The sequence below is a fragment of the Bos indicus x Bos taurus genome, chromosome 10, assembly GCF_003369695.1.
Source record: "Bos indicus x Bos taurus breed Angus x Brahman F1 hybrid chromosome 10, Bos_hybrid_MaternalHap_v2.0, whole genome shotgun sequence".
NCBI classification, from domain to species: Eukaryota; Metazoa; Chordata; class Mammalia; order Artiodactyla; family Bovidae; genus Bos; species Bos indicus x Bos taurus.
Window position 1 is genome coordinate 41,416,456 of NC_040085.1, and position 17,040 is coordinate 41,433,495.

The window sequence follows — 17,040 nt, forward strand, 5'->3', positions numbered from 1 at the left end:
AAAAACTTGTTTGCTATTTGTCAGGAATAAAAATAAGATGACTGTGGGCAATTATCTAAAATATTTTCCTTTAAACATTGTCCTTAGTGCCTCTCCCATAGATATTCTGGAAGAGAAACTATGCACTCAAGCGGGTGTGCCTCTTGGTTTTTATGATTATCTGAATGCCTGCACGAGTAAACAAACAACCATCCCATAAGTAAACTAAGAATCTCCTAGGAGAGACCCTGTAACTCCCAACCTGTGGGAGGGATGTTCTCTTTTCTTTTCAAAAGGGATAGATTTTATAAAACTAAAGAGTTCTGTGAATTTTTCATAACAAATGCATTGTAAAAAATAAAAATTGTTTTAATCTGTATCTCTGCCAAATCCTTAAGTTTTCTCCACGTCTACAAAGAGACCTACTAGAGTCTTGTTCAAGTGCTGAATTTGGAATCAAAGTGCAAAGTTATTGTGTAAAAGACAGTCCCTTATTGCAAAGTAGAATCTTATGCCCTGCAAAACAAAACCTTGTAGGCCCTTTTTGCTGTGAGGTGAGGAAATTCACACTCAGCCAGTGGCATGACCTTGTATTTTCCATTCTTTTCAGAAACCAGCCCTTCTTGGTAAAGTCATACTTTTTATTTTACCATTTTCCAATAGTCAACTGGTAACGTTGTCTATGTGCTCACTCAGTTGTGTCAGATTCTTTGCAACCCCGTGGACTATAGCTCACTAGGCTCCTCTGTCCATGAGATTTTTCAGGCAAGAATACTGGAGTGGGTTGCCATTTCCTCCTCCAGGGATCTTCCCAAACCAGAGATCGAACCCACATCTCCTGCGTTACAGGCAGATTCTTAACCACTGAGCCATGGGGGAAGCCCCACAGGGAACCCTAAGTAGGTACAATTTTCCTGTCCTAGAAACAGCATATATCATTTATTTCAAAGGTCTTTCCATCAATCAATGCTACTAATGTGTTAAGTCTTTCTTTCCCAGGAGCATTTTTGTTATCTCACTTTAAATCATCCTAGGTGAAAATTATAGTTTTCTGATAGAAATAAGGCTTAAAATTCTATCAAATGTTCATATCTAGTATCAACAGCTGGTACAAAGAGGTCTCACTTCCTCACCCTAGATCAGGGAGTTCTTATCTACAGGATTCCCAGTCACTCCAAGTAGTCTCTGTGGCCATGAAACTCATAAGTGAGCATCAGATGTCTTTTTTCCTCTAGTCATGGTGAGGGGAGGGGTTACAGAATCACTTTGACATAAAAGTGTTCCTCACATTGTAATCATTCCACGAACATCTGCGTACTAATTAATATTATGCATTTTGCCTGATCCTGGGCAATGTTTACCCACTGGCATCCACTGATTACTTTTCTATCAGGAAATTCAATTCTCTGAAATCCTCCATCAAGCCTAGTGATTAAAAAAAAAATCATAAAATTCCAAGACTGAATCTATGTTGTGTTCTGTAGCTTAGGCTACTGGCAAAAAAATAAATACAAATTAGATTAAAAGACATTTATCACAAGCTCATTGCTTAGCACAAAAATTAAACTATCACTATTAAATAGAAACATTATTTATGCAATTTTTCCTGACAACTTAAGTATTTTCTAAATAACGGGAAGCATTTTTTACACCTAAATTATATGAAGTAATAAAGCATAACACAAAATAGGCAAATATTCAGTTTCATCTGTATTAAATTATGGGTATAAAATGCATTTAATTTCATGTGTGTTTATTAAAAGCCTTGAAATGACACATACCAAATTCTTAACACTCTTTAGGAAATGGTGGGGGAAAGTGAGACGAAGAGAGATTTTTACAGTTTATTTTCTAAGTGTCTGTATCACTTGAATTCTCTAACACGTTCAATTTTTTTCATTTTAAAAATAGGAAAAATGCAGAATAATGCTGGCACAGATGCACTGGAAATGGCACTGTGGTGAATTGCTATGGCACAGGAAACTGATACAACATTTTCACCACATATGTAATGGTTTTCAATGTTTGTGTCCATTGACTCTGCAATTATTTGTTTTACCATTACCATGGCTATCTTAATTTTTATAAAGAAAATCAAAGTAGGTGAACATATATATCTCAGTAGATCTTTAAAATACAGGCTTTTGAAATGTAAGCTAGCCAAGTATCAGTAGAGTTGATCCTTGCTATTTGCAGTGGTTATGTTCTACCGTCACCACAAACACTGAACCAGTCAATAGTAACTAGTGCTTCAAAGGGGAAATCCAGGCTTAGGCAGGTTCCTGTGAGCCTCCAGTCACAGCAGTTTCATCAGCTCATCAATACATAACCCTGTGTTATGCGTGTCTCCAGACAGATAGATGGATAGATATGACTGACATTGAACTCATGGCCAACAGCACCATCATTCATGCCTCAACGACGCTTATATAAAATACCCCCATTTTCTCCATAAGGCATGTTACAGCCTTCCTGTGCTTAAACACTACTCAGCACTGTACTTAGGGGCTGTTTGAAAGGGCAAAATCACCAATAAGGAGCACAAAAATCTGAAAAATGTGGCACTAAATAGACCCTGAAAGGGATACTTGTTTACAGACTGAGAGTTGAAACAAGGCACAGCATCACCTTATTTGACCTCAGCTGGGAACAGATGCATCAGGTGACTCAGATTTTTTTTGCCTCTCTGCACATGTGTGTATCCAAGACTAACTGTAAAGGAGCCAGGAGTATCGATTTTAGGTTTACAAATGAACTTTAGCAAGTAGACAAATTTGCAAATATGTAATCTTACATAATAATCAATTGTACACCTTTCCCTTTATTAGATAGAACAACATTCTCAAAAGATTAACAGCAGAGTCAAGAGAGATCCGTGAAAAACTTTCTTGTCTCTGCTCGGTGGTTCTCAACCAGGTGTGATTTTGCTCCCAGGGGACATTTGGCACTGTCTGGAGACGAATGTTGGTTGTCATGATTGGGTCTAGTGGGTAGGGGCCAAGGATGCTACAAAACACTAGGAATGTACAAGACAGCCTCCGAACAACAGGATTATCTGGCCCAAATTATCAATAGTGCCAAGAATAAGAAATCCTGTGCTAAGTGACCTTTATCTTTACACCTATCAAGATACACATTAATGCCTAAACAATAAACAATTAAATGTCAAGGACAAAGCAGTTCTCCTACTTTATTGACGCCCCTTTACTTTCAAGCTTAATTATGTGCAACTGAAGGGGCGTCCCTCGTGGGTCAATGGTAAAGAATTCACCTGCCAACTCAGGAGACACAGGTTCCATCTTTGGTTCGGGAAGATCCCACATGCCGCAGAGCAACTAAGCCCACACATCACAAATATCGTGCCTACACTCTAGAGCCTGGGAGCTGTGACTACTGGGCCAACGTGCTGAAACCACTGAAGCCTGTGCACCCTGGAGCTCATGTTCTGCCACAAGAGAAGCCACAGCAATGAGAAGTCAGCATATGGCAACTAGAGTAGACCCCGCTCAGCACAAGAGAAAAACCCACACCTTAATGAAGACCCAGTGCAGTCAAAAATAAATAATAAACAAATGCAACTGAAAACACAAAACAGTTATAAGCTATATTGAGAAGTACTACTTTTCCCATCATTTCCACTTGAACAGGGAAACTCCAACAATAACACAAAACATTGCACCAGCCTGAAATTTTTTTTCTGCTTCAACACTAGGAAAGTAAAAATTATTGCTGCGTAGGTAATAAGAAAGTATAATCTGTAGTATACTGCTCATGAGATAGAGAAGTACGCTTACTCCTAGCAGCTTTCAGATTAAGTTACAAGCCTTTGAGAAGGTTCTTATAGTTACCCTGTCTGAGGAACAAAATGCAACAGTCTTATGGCTTAATGATTCTATGAAAAAAGGCCCAGTTAAGTGGCCCCCAAATATCCTTACTGCACATTGAACCCATATGCCTTTAATATTATACATTTATTCAGTCTTGAATCAATCATATTTTTAAATAGTGAATCAAGCAATTTGTAGAGTGGCCTCCAAGGTCACTCAAGAGCATTTCAAAACCCCTGAGCTAACTTAACAAGGATAAATAATTCCCAACTGGGAGGCACACTAGTAGACTAAGAATTGTACTTGGAGTTTGGAACCTGAATTCTTGGCTGTGTGAGTTTAGAGCCAAGTGATTAATTTAAGAGTCTTTTATTCTGGAAAGATGTTTCAGCACAACTGTGTAAAAATAAGGCCAAGATACTGTTTCCTGTCCTAAGTATGCTCTGCTGGAGATTATACGCTCTGCTGCCAAATGCTTTCAACTTCCTACTGGGTCCTGCTGACGACTCAGACCTAGAAACCCTCTATCCAAGCTAGTGCACTAGGACGACCCAGAGGGATGGTATGGGGAGGGAAGAGGGAGGAGGGTTCAGGATGGGGAACACATGTATACCTGTGGCGGATTCATTTTGATATTTGGCAAAACTAATACAATTTGTAAAGTTTAAAAATAAAATAAAATTTAAAAAAAAAAAAGAATAAGGCTGATTTAGAAAAAAAAAAAAAAGAAACCCTCTATCCTTCTGCAACTTCGCTGGCCACCCTCTCAGGCTCCCGCTCTTCTTCTCTTCCAGCCTCCATTTGCAGCCCCACACCCACATACCACACTCCAGGCCAGGACTCTTCAGACCACCAGGATCAAAACCACCCAAGGAGTCAGAGATTAAAATGTGATTCTCAGCCCACATTCCTGACCTGCTAATTGAATCTTGGATGGAAGAGTTGAGAATCTGTATGTCCACTCCACATCCCACTTATTTAAGAACGATGTAGCCCAGCCACAGAATAACACCTGTGGCTTCCTGAAAATGTATCATTTTATCTTTGATTTATTGATCACAATTTCTATCGCCTGACTCTATCCCCTAAGCCCACTTTCAGCATGCTAGTGGAGCTAGGAAATGTCATCTGTTGTTAATACATACATTTGAGACAAATACCTCTTTTCTAAACTTTAATATGCTACTTATGATATCCACCACATAAAGTCAGAATTGTGCATTTATTGGCTGCCACAACCAGACCGAGAGCACAAGGGTAGAGATTATGTGCCATACCTAGCCTCATCCCCATTTACAAGCACAGTCCATGGCACACAGCAGTTCTCATTCGTTGAACAGATGGATGGATGGGTGGATGGCCTGCCTCTCAATGGCACTATTGAACTTCAGTAATTTTACATAATTTGTGATTAATGTTAATGTGAACAATCCAAAGACTCAATTGAGTACCCCACCCCTCAGAAGAATTTTGAGTGAGTGGATCTTTGAGTGTGAATTTTGAGTGAGAGCCTCACAGCAAAAAGGAGAGGTACTTCTCCAGAGCCATTCAAATTTGGCACTTTGTAGGGTCTTCATAAGTTGGCTAGTTGACTGAGCAAGTGTACTCCTAGCAAGGAGCAAAAGCAGACAATGAAGACGAGAAGGAAACTGGTCACCAAAGAACTTTTCTGGGCATGAGAAGACAATAGTTAAGGCCAAGGTTAAACATTCTTATCATCAAAGATGAAGACAAATCTGTAATTAGCCCAAATGGATCAGCCCACAGGATAAAGTCTAGACTCATTCAAGGTCAATTATCCTGAGATTCAAAGCTGTCCATAATTTACAGGTGGAATGGACTTTTTTTTTTTTTTTTTTCATTGTTAACCCATTGACCAAACCTCCTATTCACTTCCACCTTTCTAGATTTTCCTTTGGGAAATCACTATATAGCAGCCTCAGGATTTAGGTGCTGCTGCTGCTGCTAAGTCGCTTCAGTCGTGTCCGACTCTGTGCGACCCCATAGACGGCAGCCCACCAGGCTCCCCCGTCCCTGGGATTCTCCAGGCAAGAACAGTGGAGTGGGTTGCCATTTCCTTCTCCAATGTATGAAAGTGAAAAGTGAAAGTGAAGTCGCTCAGTCGTGTCCAACTCCTAGTAACCCCATGGACTGCAGCCTACCAGCCTCCTCTGTCCATGGGATTTGCCAGGCAAGAGTACTGGAGTGGGTTGCCATTGCCTTCTCTAGATTTAGGTGCTAGTGGTCCTAAAAAATGAGTCCCAGAGGTTGACCCTTACTAGTATAAGCCAATCAGCCCCATCTTATCCCCATTCTGACTAATTGTGAGATGAACAGAAACTCAGGCCTAAGTACAAGGCATTCCCCTGGCTGCCTCGATGGTTAAGACTGGTCCAGTCAGAAAAGGCTCAGGTCTTTTATTTGATGGTATGGATGTGAACAAAGAACTATGTAGCCATGCTGCTGGCAGCCATCTTGTGAACATGAGGAAATCTAAGGAAATCTTGAGGACCAGCTCTGCAACCTGAAAAGTGGGCCTTTTCCCCCATAATCAAACCAAGGAGTTATCCAGTTTAAGCTAACTTGGGTTTTTCTGTTATCCAAAGCATCGTGATGCATGCCCATTCCTACTTTTCAAGTTGCTCTTTCCCTTTTCTCTTAGCACAAACATAGATCTACTATTTCAAGAGTCTGTACATTGTCCACTAACATAACTCATTCATTCCCACCTCCACACTCAGCATGTCATTTATGCCTAAAATGTTCTTCCCTCATTCTCTTTTATTCAAATTCGGTCTGTCTTCTAGACCCAGGCTGGCATCCTTATCTCTCTAAAGGCAGATATCCAGAACCATAGTTTTCTTATCTCCTCTGAACTCCTGACCTTGAGCACACCATCTTTATTAGTTGTCATCCATATCTCAACCTTACACTTTTTAAGAAATGTTTTTATTTTTAATTGGAGGATAGTTGTTTTACAATATTGTGTTGGTCTCTGCCATATATCAACATGCATCAGCCATAGGTATAGATGTGTCCCCTCCCTCTTGAACCTCTGGTGCTCTGTGACAACCTCGAGGGGTAGGATGGGGTGGGAGGTGGGAGGAAGATCCAACTTTACACTTTTAATGATCCTTTTAACATTTTATCCATTTTTAAAACAGAGTCACAAACTAGAATTCAAGTACTCTATATTTTTCAACCCTTTCTGAACAGCCTCTTGCACAATGTCTTATGGTTCGCAGAAAACCAATACATTTCTCCAGGCAAATTCAAAATGTGATTTAAACCTCTAAGTGACTGCCAGACATACCCTCTTACTTCACAAAGCAACACAGAAGATAGCAAGGAATTTTGGCATTACACAGTTGGCCAGGGTCCCATCACATTTCACAACCAGACTGGCAGTAACAGCTGGATGAAGATGAGAAATTCATCAGGCTGCCTCCCCGTGTGCAGATCACTGAAGGCCTTCCAGTGAAGACGCAGACTGACACTGCAAGTTCTAAAAAGTCCAGTCCCAGACCTTTCAAACACCTGTATAAAAATCATCCTAGGGGCAACACCAGACTAGAAAACAGGAAAGCACAGTCCAAGGCGTTCACAGAACAACAGCTCTGGTCACCTGTAAGCCTTTCATATCCTCTTTCAGGCTTGAAGTCTTAGGTTCCTTTACAGCACCCAAGGGTGCATCTGTAAGATTTAAATGACAGTCATGCAGTAAACAGAGACTGAGATTTATCCCCCTTCACAGCGACAGTTAGACAATGAGTAAGGTGAACAATGGTATCAGGATCCAGGATTATTTCCACTGAAGACGACAGAAAATGAGAAAAGGGGAAGTATGCGTGTGCGTTGTGTGTTCACACACAAGCAGCAAAGATGCTGATTCAGCCAAAGGATCAAAACAGTCCTGGCCACTCAAAGTCAACCCTTTGGTGTGTGGCGTGACAGGTCTCCTGCACAAAGATTTTGATGTTCCAGTTAGGGTCTATATACTATCACCTGACCGTGTTTTTCAACAGGTTATAGAAATGGAAGGGCTGCCTGACAAAATTTACACCACCACTATAAATGATCTATAGCAACAGCTTTCTTATATGTATACACCTATAATGACTGAGAGCCTAGTGCCAGTTAATCCTCCCCTCCTAGAGACTAGTGGTTTCTTTGGTTTCTTGGCTCAATGGCCAGAGTCATCCATTCAGTACTGCTGCTTCACTCTTTTCCCTCCCTGTTCAACAGTGCCTTCTCTGCCTAAGTCCTAAATGGGTTCTGAAGAGGTTCACAGATTGCATTTCATTGACCAGCCCCTGCAGACAATGTGACAGATCAAAGGCTTGTCAACTGACACATTTCATGTCTTCTCACAGTCTCTGCATATCACAAGAATTACCGTGAGGAATTCAGTTCTACTAGTGGCTCAAGTTTGCAAATGCTCTCAAAATTGCCCTTTATTATTAGCCACGTGGCTAGAGATGGCTCTCAAAGCACTTTCTGTTTTTGTTTTTTTGAATTTTTATTTTGTATTGGGGTATAACCAATTAACAATGTTGTGAGAGTTTCAGTTGAACCCTGAAGGGACTCACTCAGCCATACATATAAATGTGTCCAGTCTCCCCCAAACTCTCCTCCCATCTAGGCCGCTACATAACATTGAGCAGAGTTCCGTGTGCTACGCCACAGGTGTTGTTGGTTATCCATTTTAAACACAGTAGCCGCACTTTTTGTTCTAAAGAGATCTGCCTTGGCTTTGTGGTCAGTGACCAACCTGGTTTTGCTTTTCTATCCAGATTGTCTATGGTGCCAAGATGGTTTCATGTACTATCACTGGCCCAGACTCTCCCTGGATCTGTACGCTAAGAAGGACCCTCTCTCCTATTCCCTAGACCGGACAGAAAGAACAAACCTTACAACTAAGTGAGGTTAGAAAACCTGTCTCCTAAGAAGCCAGTCTGGAAGACCAGTCTTACTGCTTCTTTCAAAAAAAAATCTCCCTAGCTCACAACTGTGGGCCAAGAAATGAAATAACCAGAATAGGGCAAAAGCAGAGAAGCAAATCCAAATAGCTGCTGTTTCACCAGGGGAAGAAACCAACCAACCACCGCCATAAGAATCTCTGCCCACACTTACATCCCTTCTCTGAATCCCACAGAGGCAGATTAGCCATGTCCCAGCGCAACGGTCTGCCTCTGTGTTAAAGGGGAAGTCCCTGTCCAGAATCTACTTCAATGAAGCCATGTGGTTTGCAGCAACTGCTTTTCTTTATAACCAAGAGGTCAGGAAAAGTGCCCCCTCAGAGATGCGGGAGACTGAAGTCCATGCCTGCTTCCTTCCCCACGCTGTGTGCCAAGCAGACCAGCCACATCTCCTATCAGAGGACCTGCTCTTGCCATAAGAAGCACAAATGGCTGTCCCCCTCTCAAGCTTCCAGTCTTTCAGAATGTTCCAGCCCCACCTAATGTCCTGCATACCTGGCGCTACTGCTTCGCAGAACCAACAGAATATGGAAACAACATCCCTTAGACCTGGGATGCACAGAGATAGCCAAGCCTGTCCCTGGTAGTCTTTCCAAACCATGTTCCAAGAACTGACAGGATCATCCTGGGACACAAATACCCACAGCTTCAAGCTGCTATTCTGGGTATCCATTCAATATTTATTGAGTGCCCAGCTGGAACAAGGTACTGTCAATACAGCCCAGCCAGGTTAGGCTTGCAAAGGGCTCACCAGCACACCCTGAGTGGCACGAATTTCAGGGCTCTGTCCAGGAAAAGGGAACTATTGTCCTTTATTGATTTAGTTGAGCATAAAAGGATATGCAAATTTGCAGATTTGCAGGCTATGATATATCTGGAACACCACCAGAAAACTTGGAAACTAACACACACACACACACAGTAGAATAAGACATACGTTGCAGCTACAAGGTTAAAGAGAGGCTTCCTCACTAGTAAGGTTTCTTATCCTATCAACCTGCCTTTTCCCCACTGTTTAACTTTTCTCCTATAAAGGAAAATGTGGACTTCCCCCAAATACCTTAATCATTATTGCAACAAGTAATCTATGAAAGGAAGAGCAAAGAAATGTATTGTTTTCCATCCCCCATTTTCCCATACACATCAGTCAATAAAAGAAAAAAAAAAAAACACCAAAACACGTAATACACATAGTGAACTGCTCCCTGCGGTCACCCCCAAATCTCCACCAACTTAGGCTATTAATGCAATGACTATGCTGTCCCCACTGATATGGGAACAAGGAAAACTATAATAAAGCTAACTTATCCTGATAATGTTTCTTTATTTCTACTACAACTCAGCATAGAAATAGCACACAGTCACTTTTTTTGGTATCTCGGCTCAAACTTGCTTTTAAAAGGTCTTTCTCCAGAGAAGAGTAGATGATCACAGGGCAGAGGGAGAGAGGGTGTAGGATGGTTTGGTGGCAGGTAAGTTAGGAACAGTTGCTCCAGAAAATGAAAAACGTTCCAAAGCAGATCAGAGCCTAGCATCTTTGCAAGATTATGAAATTCACGTCTGTTCTTTTCAGGCAACTATGACCCTTCCTGTCCAGAGTGTGCAGGTTTTTCCCCAGGTGTCTGGAGACAAGCTTTTCTAGAAATACATGTTAAACCTCACGTCTTCCATTCTAGTTATCATTAGGTATCATCTTCTGGAATGACCCATGAAAAGATGGCTGAGAATACAGATGCCCCACAGGAGGCATGGACTATACGTCCTGAGAGTCTGGAAGAAGGGGTGCCCTGAACTCGAGGAGGTTGAGGGTACTGTGGAAGAGAGATAGAACTAGGCTTGGACCACTCAATGCAAACCTGTTACGGGCAAGAAACTTCCACAATATTTTTGAAGGTCTGGAGAAATAAAAAAATTATTTTTTTCAACTTTCAGGTATATAATACAGTATTGACTATAATCACCTTACAATACATTAGATCCCCCCTATTTATTTATTTTATAATTGGAATTTTGTACCCTTTGCTGGATATCTTCCCATTTCTCCCACCTGCCAGCCCCTGGCAACCACCATTCTATTGTTTCTGTGAGTTTTGCTATTTTAGATTCCATGAAGTGATATTACACACTATTTCTCTGACACATTTCACTTAGCATAATACCCTCAAGGTCCACGCCTCCATGGTTGTCACAAATGGCAGGACTTCTCTCCTTTTCATGATTGAACAACATTCTATTGTGTATATGTACACCACATCTTCTTTATTCATTAAGGAACATTTTGAAGGAATCTGAAATCTAGATTATTGAAGAACAGATAGATTCATGGAGAGATTAACCCTAAGAACACATATAATTATAATAAAGAAAACTATAGATAACTTCATATGGAGCTTGGAGAGAGAAGGATGGCCTACTATATAGCACAGGGAACTCTGCTCAATATTATATAACAACCTTATATAACAACCTAACTGGGAAAAGAATTTGAAAAAGAATAGATCCAGGTTTATGTATACCTGAATCACTTTGTTGTACAACTGAAACTAACACAACATTGTTGATCAAATATACTCCAATATAAAATTAAAAGTTAAAAGAAAAAAATGAGACTTGATGTGATCTCTCAGATACCTCTAGACTATGGGGACCAGACGGCCATCAGATTCCTTGAGGGCCAAATGGATTGCGAAGTTCTCACTGGCCTTTACAGCAGCTACAGGCTCTAAATGTCACTCCCCTAAGGCTCCATCCTGGGTTCTTATTCCCTCTAGTCCTCCTGTAGCTGCCCTATGGCTCCCTATAGTAGAACTGAATATGGCTTAAAGTATGTATTTATGTGATTATTTTCATTAACTATTTGGTAAGGGCCAGGCATGTGTCAGAACTCCATCTAACATCTGTCTTACCATTTAGTCAGTGCTTATCTTTTCCAATAAGCCCATAAGGGCAGAGGCCATATGTACACTGCATGCTGTTTTAACTGTAGTCCCTGATATAGAACCTGGAATCACAGGTGCTCAATAAATACAGGGTGAATTAATCTAGACCAACCCCCTTACTTAAGAGTTGAGCGTACTGAGTTTCTGAACAATTAGACATGTAACCCAAGTCAGACTCCTGGAGAGTGACACGCAAAGGACTATGGGCTGAGACTTTCTGAGAAACAACACCGATAGTGAGGGTTGTCAGCCCTCAGCTAATAACCATCCTAGGGAAAGCAGCTTCAAAGGAGGTTATCATTTGGATGACAAGGTTCTGGGACTGGATGGAGTACTATGTTCAAACCCCAGCACTCAGACTTCCCTAGTGGTCCAGGGTTAAGAATCCACCTGCCAATGCAGGGGACACGGTTTCAGTATCTGTTCCGGGAAGATTTCACATGCCCCAGGGCAACTAAGCCCGTGTACCACAACTACTGAGCCATCCACCTAGAGATCATGGTCTCAACAGAAGAAGCCACCGCAGTGAGAAGCCCACATACCACAACTAGAGAGTAGCCCCCACTCTCTGCAACTAGAGAAAGCCCACGGGCAACAACGAAGACCCAGAGCAGCCAAAAAAAGAAAGAAAACAGCCCTGTCTCTGTAGTGAACACCAATGAATAGCCTCCCAACACTCATTTCCTTCTAACAAACAGCCTCTGCTTGTATTTATGCTTCTCAAGAAGTTGACATCACTCCTCAGCTGCAGGACATGTGTTCTAAAGTCAGTACAAGCAATGGAATCCTTTTCCCTGGCCACAGTCATCCGTTTAGGGCAAACACATGACCTCAACCAGTCCAACCCTTGTGAATTTCAAGACTTCTGCTTGCAGTGCTGGTTCAAAGTTGCTGGCTCTTCCTCGGTTGATGGAATGCTCTAGAGCTCTGAGGCTATTGTTGCTTTCATGAGCTGAAGACAGAATGAAGGTGAGGCCTCCCATACAGAGAAGAGCAGAGCTGAAAGAGTCCTATAGGGACTTCCCTGGCGGTCTAGTGGCTAAGACTCTGCATTGCTAATGCAGGGAGCTTGGGTTCAATCCCTGGTCAGGAACTAGAGCCCACATGCTACAATCAAGACTGAAGATCCCACACACCACAATTAAGACCTGGCACAGTCAAATAAATAATTAATTAAAAAAAAAAGAGTCCTGTAGACATGAAACTAGATCCCGAATGCCAACATGAATCTCTAGCATATCCCATCACTTTATTTCTTAGTCCCCAAACCACTAAATACCCTTCACCATTTCAATCAATCTGTGGTAGATTTTCTTTTGCTTACAACCCAAAGAATCCTAGTACATACTAGGTGTGTGACACTGGAAAAGCAAAAATGGAGGTAATGTTTACTTCGAAAAGGATATCTTACAAATCAATGGGAGGCAAGAAAGGACTTACTGCCGGGACAACATCTGGCACTTAACAAGTCCTAAATACTTTCTACTTCTTATGAAGGGATTCACCAGAGTTCCGCTAAATAAGTCTTTTCACCCACCATATTAAACAGATTGTTTACAAATAATCTACAACTTAGCAAAGCATCTAAAGTGGCCACAAGACACAAAAAGGTTGAAAGTCACTGACAATCACGGCTCAATACAAAATGGAAACAAATATCCTTGAAATTATAATAAACATCTATACAGTAATGTCTACAGGCTCAGGGAGTGATAGCCTTCTACTGTACATACACATGTGTGAACAAAAATACGATGCCAGGAAAATCTAATGTTTGCAAAGCATTTCAAGAAGCCATCCTCTGTATAAAAGGGGACGTTATCAATTGTGCTGTCTTCAGCACATTCTCTTCCGATTTCAAGCCCCTGTAAAACCTCCCCACACTCCCTACACTCCAACACACACACACAATAGGTACCTGGGCCAATGTGGTTCCAATCAAGCAGGCTGATCCCTGTGACTGGAGGGTGGGGGGTGTCAGCAGAGGTGGTTTTTCAGGTGTCACGTAGGCTTGTCCTTGCAAGTAGCATTCAGGGTCAAAACCAGAAAAGCTGGATTGTCCAAAATCCACAGGGCAAATTCCAGGTCACAAACAGAAGACAGCAAAAACTAACAGACGGGGGAAGGAAAGGTGAAATTTGGCCAAGACAGTAGGCAATAATAGCAATAGTCAATTGTCACCAAGCACAGAGCTGGGTGAGATGTTTAGTGTTAGATCTCTTTTCAGTATCACAAAAAACCTGTGAAGTTCTTGTTCTCCCTATCTTTAAGATTATTACCGAATCCTATTTTCAGGGCAGAAAAGGAGACGCAGACGTAAGCAGCAGAATTTTGGGCACAGTTGGGGAGGGAGAGGGTAGGATGACTTGAGAAAGTAGTATTGAAACATATACATTACCATATGTAAAATAGATATCCAGTGGGAATTTGGTGTATGATGCAGGGAACCCAAAGCCAGAGCTCTGTGACAACTTAGTGGGGTAGGATGGGGAGGGGGGTGGGAGGGAGGTTTGAGAGAGAGGGATATGTGTACATACATGTGGCTGTTTCATGTTGAACTATCACAGAAACCATCACAATATTGTTACCCTCTAGTTAAAAAAAAAAAAAAAAAACCACCAAAACCCACAAAAAAGTTCAATGAACCTCATTACCACATCACAGCTACAAAAATCTACTCAGAGAGAGCCTTGCTTGATCTGTACCCACATGACGCACTGCTCAGCGCTGCCCCACACCAGGAGGGCCAGGAAACCACCAATAAGTCATGTCAGCAAGCCCAGGTGAAAATTCGAAACTCTTAACTTTGACAGCACAAACCATGGCCTGTTTCGTCAAGCCTGCAAATCTCCATTCACTAGGCAGGTACAGGGTCCAGTTCTGTTCTGTAGTGAACTGTGATCACAGCAAACATCGACAACAGAGCTGAGCTACCGCATGTCAAAGACCAGGGAAAGACCTCCAATCTTTATCTTCCCCCAGAAACTCCATTAGGGACAGGGGTCCTGGTACTGCCTCAACTCCTGGGTGATTTTCCCCACAAGTAGATTAATTTTGTCTTTCCAACTAGATCATGCACTGTGACCTGGGCATCTACTGCTAAACCGCGCTTCAGGATCAAATCCAAACTGATGCCCCCAGCTAGAAAGGCTCGCCACCTCTGGCACTTTTTCTCATCTCTCACATATGCCCCCCTAATACCCCGGAAACACTGAACATCTTGGTGTTCCGAAGTACAACTCCCAGCCTTCTGCAAGGATTTTCTCACCTTTTGGCTGAAATGTTGTCCCTCCCCAAAATCACCAGTGATGGCTGAACATTCCTTTCCTCACTTCCAGAAAGCTTTCTGGGATAACCTTTTTGTTGTTCAGTCAGTGAGTTGTGTCTGACTCTTTGCGACCCCATGGACTGCAGCACGCCAGGCTCCTCTGTCCTCCACTATCTCCTGGAGTTTGCTCAAATTCATGTCCATTGAGTGATGCTATTTAAGCATCTCATCCTCTGCTGCCTCCTTCTCCTTTTGCCCTCAGTCTTTCCTAGCATCAGAGTCTTTTCCAATGAGTATTCCTATAAAGCCACACCCATCTCTCACTCTCTGCACACCTACCCACATCATTTTATAGTGACTCCCAATTTTATTAAGTGCTTTTTGAGGGCTGGGAGATTTAGCTATTTTTTGGTTTTATTTTTTATGTTTAATGGAAATCTAAGAAATAATGATGACTTTGTCTGGACTGAGTTTGATGAAGAATATTTACATGTACCTGCCCAATGACTAGCTAGAGGTCTAGAGATCTAGTGAAAGTGAAGTCGCTCAGTCGTGTCCGACTCTTTGCAATCCCATGGATTGCAGTCTACCAGGCTTCTCTGTCCATGGGATTTTCCAGGCAAGAATACTGGAGTGGGGTGCCATTTCCTTCTTCAGGGGATCATCTTGACCCAGGGATTGAACCCAGGTCTCCTGCATTGTAGTTATGTCAAAACATACTTCTGTTCCTTTTTTAGTCTTCAGTGCCTAAAAGAGGAACACAGTAGGTCTTCAAATAATGTTTATTGAATAAAACAAGCCAAGGAAAGAATGAGATGATGGCCAGATGGATAGCAGGGAACACACCTCAAACATTTATTTGTCAACAGCACTTCATGGCCAGATCTAGATACAGCTGATGGACCAAGGTAATGAGCCTTTTGGGTTAACACCCAACAGACACTGTGCCTGCTTCCCTTCAGCCCCTTGGGTACCCGCTCATCCTAGTACTCAGTTATTCAACAGACAAGCTTGTGCTCACCCTGCTGACAGGTTTTACTATGATGCTGACTTCCATCAAAACTCCCTCAGGCCCTTGTCTGAAACTGACTGCAAACTCCTCATGTCTTGAGCATCCCGCTCCCACTGAAGGCACACTATTATCTGGATCACTTTAGCTGCACTTTCTGGACCTGGGCCCTCAGCAGCAAATTTCTTAGGAACGACACCATTACTACAACCAAAACTACTCAAAGCACAGTGGGTTGTCTTACCTACCAATCATACCCACCATCCAAGCTTGGCACATACAACAGGACAACTCTCTCTGTGCTCAACATCGTACACAGATAAAAACAAAAACGCTAGAATCTAAAATACAACACAAAACAAGACATGAATTGGGATTTCCCTAGTGGTCCAGGGGTTAAGAATCTGCCTTGCAATGCAGGGGACACAGGTTCGCTCTCTGGTGGGAGAACTAAGATGCCACATGCTGAGGAGCAACCAAGCCCACGCAACCACAGCTACTGAGCCCAGGCACTCTGGAGTCTGCAAGCCACAGCTAGAGAGTCCCCGCACCACCGCAGAAGACCCCACATCATGCGACAAAGACCACGTGTGCCACAACGAAGGCCCATGCAGCCAAATAAATCAACAATTTTTAAAAGTAAAAATCCTTAAAAAAAGAAAATAAAATGTGACAGAAATGAACATATATCTACGAAACAGAAACAGACTCGGATGTAGAGAACAGACCGTGGTTGCCAAGGAGGAGGGTGTAAGGGAGGGATGAAGTGGGACTTTGAGGTTAGCAGATGTAAAATATTATATATAGAATGGATAAACAACACGATCCGTTGCATAGCACAGGGAACTATATTCAATATCTCGTAATAAGCCATAACTGAAAAGAATATGAAAAAGAACATATGTATAGTAAATCAGCTCTACTTCAATGAATTTTTTAATGCTCCTGAGATAGTGCATCTCCTATCAGAACTGCCTTGGAATCTGTCTTCTTATCTGAGGTTGGGGGAGGGGGTACCATCAGGGAGAGGAGATCATCC

General features: G+C 42.1%; 1 protein-coding gene across 9 annotated transcripts in view; it reads right to left on the reverse strand.

The window, feature by feature from the left end:
* TLN2 (talin 2) overlaps positions 1-17,040 on the reverse strand; it is a 496,539-nt gene that overhangs the window by 322,403 nt on the left and 157,096 nt on the right. Inside the window, exon 1 of one of the 9 annotated variants that reach the window (XM_027553835.1) lies at positions 13,643-13,833. The exons of the other annotated variants lie outside the window; for them this stretch is intronic. The gene's annotated coding sequence lies outside the window, so the exon portion shown is untranslated. Of the gene's footprint in view, positions 1-13,642; positions 13,834-17,040 lie in introns of those variants that run through there. 9 annotated transcript variants of the gene reach the window in all.